The sequence below is a fragment of the Ictidomys tridecemlineatus genome, chromosome 6, assembly GCF_052094955.1.
Source record: "Ictidomys tridecemlineatus isolate mIctTri1 chromosome 6, mIctTri1.hap1, whole genome shotgun sequence".
Lineage (NCBI taxonomy): Eukaryota > Metazoa > Chordata > Mammalia > Rodentia > Sciuridae > Ictidomys > Ictidomys tridecemlineatus.
In genome coordinates, this window is record NC_135482.1 from 41,479,416 (window position 1) to 41,488,336 (window position 8,921).

The 8,921-nt window shown below is 31.4% G+C and overlaps 1 long non-coding RNA gene across 1 annotated transcript; it reads left to right on the plus strand.

Moving 5' to 3' along the window:
• The first annotated feature begins 818 nt into the window (after positions 1–818).
• On the plus strand, positions 819–8,464 carry LOC144378319 (uncharacterized). The gene is made up of 3 exons (XR_013440018.1): positions 819–900; positions 1,651–1,707; positions 8,253–8,464. It is a non-coding gene; the product is annotated as an uncharacterized LOC144378319 (long non-coding RNA).
• The last annotated feature ends 457 nt before the right edge of the window (positions 8,465–8,921 follow it).

An 8,921-nucleotide genomic window follows, 5' to 3' on the forward strand; every position in this document is an offset into this window, starting at 1 on the left:
CCATTCCTAGTTTTTTGAGGAATCTCCATACTGCTTTCCAGACTGGTTGAACCAATTTGCAGTCTCACCAGCAATGTGTGAGTGTACCTTTTCACCTACACCCTCACCAACATTTATTATTATTTGTGTTCTTGATAATTGTCATTCTAACTGGAGTAAGATGAAATCTCAGTTTAGTTTTAATTTGAATTTTTTTATTGCTAGAGGTGAAGTATTTCTAAGACATAATAAAGAGCAACTTCATGACATGTGCAAGTAAATAGATGGACCTGGAGACAATTATGCTAATCCTAAGTGGAATAAGGCAGTCTCCAAAAAAACAACGATTAAATGTTTTCACTTATATGTGGAAGCTGACTCATGATAAATGAGGAGAGAGGAAGAATAGATATTCAGTAGATTAGACAAAGGGGAATGAAGATAAGAGAGAGGAAATAGGGAAAGGAAAGACAGTGGGTTGAATCCAAAATAATCTTTTTATGTACTTATATGAATACACCATAGTGAATCCTACCATCATGTATATCCATAACAATGGGATCCTAAATAGAATAAGGTATATCCCATGCTTGTACAATTCTATCAAAATGAATTGATGTATAACTAGAAAGAACCAATAAATAAAAATTAACCATTATCATATCACAATGAAAGGACATAAAATGCCTAAGGTTGACACATTGCATATCTCACTTAATTTACTATATATTCTGGTTTACAATGTGACATCAACTTAATTTATTTATTTATTTTGGATTGAACCCAGAGGCACTTACATAGAGACACATCCCAAACCATTTTTTTGTTTCTTATTTTGAGACAGGACCTCTCTACATTGTTGAAGCTGGCTTTGAACTTTTGATCTTCCTACTTCACCCTCTTGAGTCACTGGAATTACAGGTCTGTGCCCCAATTCCTGGCTATATTTTTAATTAAAAATTTTTTGATGTATTATAATTATAGAAAATAGTGGGATTTGTTATGACATAGACATATATGCCTATAACATAATTTTATATTCTGATAATTATTTATGTTTTTATTAAAACATTGTAGCTATATATAATATGGGATTCATTTCAACGTATTCATAACGAACATAAAAGTTTGCTCCATTTCAATCCCCAGTACTTCCTCTTTGCCTTCTTTCTTCCCTCCCTTAAACTCCTTCCTCTAATCTATTTCTCTTCTATTTATTTATTTTTTAATTGGTACATTAGTGTTATATATAAAATTGGAATATTCTGTGATATAGTGTGTATATGTGTATATATACTTATGAATATGGCTAATAGTCATTCCTATCTATCTTTGTGTGTATGTGTGTATATATATACATATACACACACATATATACATACATATACATTGTGTACACACACACAGTATAACTTGGTCAACCTTATTCCCCAGTTTTATCCCTTTCCCTACCTTCCCTACATCTGATGTCCTGTCTCTGCTCTATTGATAGCCCATCTATTTTTTAAAATCTCTCCCTTTATTATTACTTTTTTTTTTCTCTCTAGCTTTCACATATGAGAGACCACGTCTAACCTTTGACTTTCTGAGTCTGGTTTATTTCAATGAGTATATTCTGCAGTTCCTTCCATTTACCAGAAAATGACAATTTTTTTTTGTATTTCTTCATAGCTGAGTAAAATTCCATGGCATAAATATACCATATTTTCTTCATCCATTCATCTACTGGTAAGTACTAGTCTGGTTCCACGACTTGGCTATTTTAAATTGTGCTGCTATGAACATTGGTATGCACATATCACTATGTATGCCATTTTTAGTTTTTCTGAATAAATACCAAGGAGTGGAATACCTGGATCATATAATGATTTCATTTCTAGTTTTTTGAGAAATATCTATAGTGCTTTTCAAAGTGATTGCATGAATTTGAAGTACCATAAACAATGTACAAATGTATCCCTCCCTCAAAAATAGTGTATTTATAATTATTTTTATTCTTGATGACTGAAATCTCATTGTAGTTTGATTCTCCCTGATTGCTAAGGATATTGAACATTTTTTCAAGTATTTATTGGCCATTTGTATTTTTGTTTTTGAGAACTGTCTGTTTAGTTTTTTGCCCATTTATTGAATGGGCTTTTAGCATTTTTGGTGTTCAGTTTTTAGATTTCTTTAAATATTCTGGTTATTAATCCCCTTTTGGGAGAGTAGCTGGCAAAGATTTTCTTCCATTTTGTAGACTCTCTCTTCACACATTGAATTATTTCCTTTGCTATGCAGAAGCTCCTTAATCTAATGCTATTCCACTATTTATTCTTGATTTTATTTATTCAGTTTTAGGTGTCACATTAAGAAAGTTGTTATCTGCACCAACATATTGGAATACTGTTCACATGTTTTATTCTAACAGTTTTACTGTTTCCGTTCAAATCCTAAGTGTTTAATCACTTTGAGTTGATTTTTTGCAGGGTAATAAATAGGGATCTAGTTTCACTTCCGTACATATGGATATCAAGTTTTCTCAGCACCATTTGCTCTAAAGGCCATCTTTTCTCCAAAATAAGCTTTCTGCATCTTGATCAAGGAGTAGATGGCAGTATGTGTGTTCTTTTGTTTATCTGCCTTCTGGTCTATTCCAGTCGTCTTCATGTATTTTTATGCCAATACCATGTCGTTTTTATCCCTGTAGCTCTTAGTATAATTTGAGATTAAGTATCATAATGCCTCCAAACATACTTTTGCTGCTCAGGATTGCTTTGAATACTCTGGATCTTTTCTTTTCATATATATAGGCAAAAGGGTACCAGACTTTCAAATGAGACAATATCCCTAATATAATTCATATTACTAGGGTTTTGAGAAGATAAAGATAAAAAAGTCATCAGAATCTTACAATAAACTAGGTTTTATTTTTGCTTCTGTTGCAAAGCTATTTCAGAGTATAGTATTTTCACTATCGAGAACATTTTTATGAGGTATGACAAGTCACTGCAATTCATTGAATTTTGAGTAAAATGAAATTCATCATAATTTAATTATTACATATGACCTCATGTTGTGTTTTTCAATACTTTATATGCTAGTATTAAGGAATAGATAAGTAAGCACATTTACTAAAATAAGACTACTTACTTATGTAAAGGGAAAATTAAATTAAAAATAATATTCACAAATGGATTATCAAGTTTAATTGTGAAGATTGAAAAAGTACAAACATTTTATACAATTGCCATATTATAACCATTAAATATTTATTAAAATATACAACCTCTCTTGAGATGAAATGAACTTATGCTATAATATATTTATTCATTCTCTTCATTAAGAAGTCAGGGCTATATAGTTCTGGGATATTATGGTAATTGGTTAATGTGAGGCTTTTTTTTCTGTCTACTGTTCTACCTACCATTATTTGTGTGTGAGTTTTCTCTTTCTAGAAATGGAGTTGATGCTATACTTCCATTTACTTTTTAAGCAAGAAGAAGAGCAAAAATTGATAATTATTGCTAATGTGCCATTCCATCCCATCACTTTGCTTTCCCAAAAGAATCTCCACTCAAGTACAAATGTTATGTTTGCATCTCACAGGGTTACCTCTCAATGCAGGAACTACAGAAAGATAAGTATTGACTTTTTCCAATTATGTCGAGAAAGGCAAGAGAGGGTTGGAGTAACAAATTCATAATATCCTCTATCATTTTTATGAGCTATCCACACTCTATCAGCTTCTTGAGCTTGAGTCACCAATATCACATTTGATAGAATAGTTTCGGTTATGGAGAAAATAATTTTGATGAGAGGATATTTTTTTTGAAGAAAGTAAGTTTATTTGGGGAATGGATAATTTATACCCAGATAACAAGGAAAGGGGACCAGTCTATTCTGTATGACAGAAAGTTTTTCACTTCTTAACAAAGAAGTTCAAGATACAAATACTGAAAAATGTGATCTCTTGGTGTGAACCTGAAAAACTTGAATAAAATTACCAAATTATCCAAAGTCTTACTGCAATTTAGGTTTTTGAAAATTGCAGAATTGATACATTTTACATCCTTCCCGACGGATGTAGGAAGTAGGAATGTAGGAATGTACATGAATGTACATGGATGATGGAAGTAGGAAAAGCCTGAGAGATGTAGGGGTTATAGAAATACCACTAGAGAAACAAGCTTGCTGCACTTAAGTTCTCTTATTAGAAAGAAATTTGGACAGTCTCCAAAATATGGGGGGTTTCCTGTGAAGTTTGCTTAAAACCTTAGGAAAAGTAAAACTACACTGAGATAAAAGCTTCACACATAGGACCTAAAAAGTAACTAGCAAGTCAGAATCTTGGCAGAAATTAATGCAGGTGTCATTGTAATTATTTGCTCTTCTATTTTTTTTTTTGTGTGTGTGTGTGTGGAGCTTAGGGAATGAACCCTTGTGCATGCTAAGTAACTGCCCCAACAATGAGCTATAACCCCAGCCCAAATTTTCTTTTCTTAATTTGTCAGTAAGATTGTGAATTCCTACATTTATTTACAGTGGCTACATAGTATTTAAGGTGTGTTTATGCCATAATTATTTAATCAGTTACTTTGTTCATGGACATTAGGTTTCTATTCTAACTTTTTATAAGAAACTGTACTATAGTGTGATATATGCGTTTTTATTAATGTGTTTATTATCCTTAAAAATATAGTCATATAATGAGATCACAGAATAAAAAATTATATAGTTTAAATTTTGAGATAAATTGCCAAAATACCTACCAAGTAGAAGGTACTAGTTTTTCTTTCTACTAACAATTTTGCTTACCACTATTAGAATATTAATAATGAACATCTACTGTTATATATTGATTAATTGTCTTAATGTTAGAAATTTTTGTTCTTATTTTATCCATTTTTATCATGTTTCTAAATTAGATAGGTAATTTTTGAAACACTTTATAGTCGGATTTTTAATCATTTCTTTGATATGCATATGTGTATTCCAAAGGTCTTATTAATTTTGTTTGCAATTTAGTTTTATTTATTATATATTTATTGTGCCAATCAGAGTCTTTCATTTATAAATTATAATATACCAGCATTTTACTGTATTGTTTCTGGTTCCATTTTAGAATGTTCACTATTTATTGATGTGAACATATTCACCAATATTTTCTTCTGACGTTTTGATCATTTTCATATTTTACAAATATAAAATTTGGCAATGAGTGTTAAACCAAAGATCTAGATTTTATTTTCTAAATAGTTAGCCTATTAATTTTATTGGAGTTATTAAAAATTGATTATATTCATCAACATTTTAATATGTTTCAATTGTATATATGATATCCAAAATTACTTTTATTGATTTGTGATCTCTTTATTCAGTTCATTTAATATGCATCATGTGTGACTCAAGTAATTTTCACTATTACCAGATGAAGTGGCCACCTCTGTATGAAAAACAATTAAAGTGTATTATACAGAGCATGTTTAATTATAAAATTGAAGTCTATTATATTGCGAGAATTTTATAACATCTCCAACCAAGGGCACTTATTCCATCATTGCATTGTAGCCCTGGTAATGTACTATTTGACATGAGGATTTTTTTATTAGGAGCTTAGCAGCAAAGACCTCATTGAAATGGTTCTCCTAAGTTGTTTTTTTTTTTTGAGGAAGTTGAGAGTTCAACCACCCATGCCTTTTATGAAGCTGACCTGTATCCTTGAAAAAAGTCTGTGATATGAAGTTTCTTGCTTTCATTCTAAAATGCAGGACTCTGTTTTACTAAGTTATACATTCCCTAGGACTGTCCTAGCATAGCTGGGAATGTTCTTTCTTACTCAGTATTGTGGTTTGAATCTTAGATCTCCCTACCAGGAGGTGATAGAACCCTTAGGATGTGGGGCCTACTGAAAGGCAGTTAGGCCATTTGGAGTGTTCCCTTGAAAGGGATTTGGGACCCCACAGATCTCTGATAATGTGAAAGATGGGAATACTCAGATACTATTGGTGAGATATTTAATTATACATCTGTTCTTCAAAGTATTTTACCAATTTAATTTAAAATGTTAAATACAAACTTCCCATGAAGCTCAGTTATTTGAGTCCTAGAGCTTTACTCAAAATAAATGAAAATATTCATTCATACAGATTTGAATGTGAATATTCATGGAAATAGTGTTCTGTGATAATAAAAGTTTCAAATAATCTACATGTCTGTGAATTATGAAATGGGTAACTCAAAGTTGCATATCCATACTGTATGTTGTTTCCTTGTTATATTGTTTTCCTGCAGATTTTATAATATAAATTTTATTATTTCAAGTTTATTCATTTTTATAAGGAATATGTATCCCTTTAGCCTCTATATAACATAAATAGAGCTCCTTAATTCCCTTCCTTATATATATGTAGTTGGTTATCCTTAAATATTCATTTAAAGAGGCTTAATTGTTTATTTTTATTTTAATTTTGATGGCATCTCTTAAGTTGGCAGAGAGAACTTTTGCCTTTTTTATGTTATAACCTAAGAGTTTTTCTTCTCAATTCTTTCTGATTTACTTGAATTCCTGTTATAAGTACTTGCTTTGGGGCTTGTTCTCTTCCTTAGAAAGAAGAGTTTTTCTTTGTTAAGGGGTTTTCCAAATTAGCAGGTGATGGATTCTATGTTGAGAAACTGGTTAAAAGTTTACCCTTTGGTTCATTGGGTCAGTTTATAATTCCCACCTTCTAATTATTCTTAGCTGAAGCTGATAATTTGCTTTTCTTCTAATTTTACCTTTCCTGTAAATAATACTGGATATAGGAGAAAAATGTTGTATGGTGAAACCTAATTATTCGATCAGGTCTACCCCTTTGCATTGGAGAGAGTAGAACTTTCTAGAAAATAGGAAACTTTGCTGCCTCTTATCAATCACTATTTCAAGCTGTATCTGTTAGTGCACTGGGCTTGAGAGGAAGAATATTTTATGTTGATTCTTAATATCCTTTTTTAATTTGATCAATAATATATTACTTTTGTCTGATATTCTTGCATTGTTTTGAGATTTTTTTTTCCCTTTCTTGCTTCTTGTACTCTTTTTCTTTCTTTTTTTTCCCCTAGAGTTTCTACTCTTACCTTGGTAGAATAACCTACTTATTTCCCTTAGGGAACTGTGTCACTTTACAAGAAAAGACTTGACTTCCAAGTAGGGTTTCAAGAATGACAAAACCTCTAAGAAATAAACTCTGTGGGTACTGGTGTATTTCATCACATTAAAACATTGTTGACTGAAACTACAGAGCCAGGATCAAAGGACATTACAACACAGCAAAACTGTTGGTTATCAATAGATCAACAGCTGTATGTAGAAATTGAAAGAAAAGTTCTTTATACTTTTAACCTATTACTTTCTACGAAATGTGTATTGTAAGAGCAAATATAAGGTCCTTTGAAGGAAGCAAGACAAAGCCAAATCAGTGAGGTATGATGAATTATAAGGAAGAAATATCTGAATTGATAAGAAAGTGTGGGAAAAAAGTAGAGGTAGTGTCTCAAAAATTACCTAAAATCCTTCCCTAGGATTAATATTTATTTAACATCAGTCAAAACTCTATATAATATAGAGATTGAGTCCACTAGCAACTATAAAAGTAAGCATGATTTAAAGTTTATAAAAGTAATGGGCAAGAAATGTGCTTTTTTGGTCAGTGTCACCTATTCTGCTCTGTTGATCATTAAACTGCATATGACAGCTATTATAGGTCATTCTGGAAAGAAATTTTGTAAAATCAAGTCATGTTCTTTCCCTAGCTTACTAAATCAAATATAGTAAATATTAGGAAATAACATTAAATTGAAGAAAAGTTTAATTTCTGTTTGCTCTCTCCTAGTTAGAAAACCCTTTGCTAGACAACCTGTGTCAGGAAGTTTCTTACACTCACATTCTCTGCCTAGCACTATAAAACCTTCCCTTGGAGCACTATTTAACTCATTAATTTAACTGATTTCATTCATCAATTTAATACAGTGATTTATTTTTGTCGCTATCATTGTAAACTAGACTTTTAGGTCCTGAGATAACTGAGGTGTGTTCCTCTTTTATCTGAGGATGTTCATCTTTCTTGCTGTCTGATTGCAATAATGTTTATTGAATAAAGAAAAGAGAGTAGAATTTCATCTTCTATTCTTGTAGACACATAAAGTACTCAAATTATAGCTGGATAAAAAGGAAAGAAAATATTGTTCAACAGGTATTTGTCATTACACCAGATTTTCCTCATGTTCCTTTCTTCTCCCCTTCTGTTATGACCTAGGAGAGGCTGTCAGTGAAGATTCCTTGTCCTGGCACAAAAAGCAGGGAGACACAAGAGCAGAGAAAGACAAAGTAAGTGCACATGAAGAAGTCAATTATTTCTCACCACCTGCAAGCCTGAGGCTGTTTTCTTGAACATATTTCTTAAAATGCAGCTTTGATTATGTGAAATAGGTCCATGTCCTTCCAATAAATTTCTTTCTGGCTAAGTTAGGCGGAGTGTATTTCTATTGCTTACAACAAAATTATCTCAATTTATCTACATGGAGATGTAGTTAGTCTTAATAAAAGACAAAGAAAAGTAACTTCATTTATCAATAGCTTGACTACAAAGCCAGAGAAGATAAAAGAAGGGGGGAAAGTTAGCATAAAGTATGTGAATAATATTTGAGTTCCAACGGAGGCAAATATTCATAGCATTACTTAATTTTTTCCTAGCAGTATAATCCCAAATATTAAATTATGCTCACATTCAATTGTAAATATTAAGATGTAGTTTCTTCTGAGGCTCAATTATTTTTAATTAAATTCATAACAATATCACCTCCCTTGTAGGATTTTTGTCAGAGTAAGAGATCATGTGGAACATATAAATTTGTGAATTTTTAAAATATTCCTTACCATATACTAGGGGAGATGACATTTCTGGCCCTACTCTATATTGTCATGG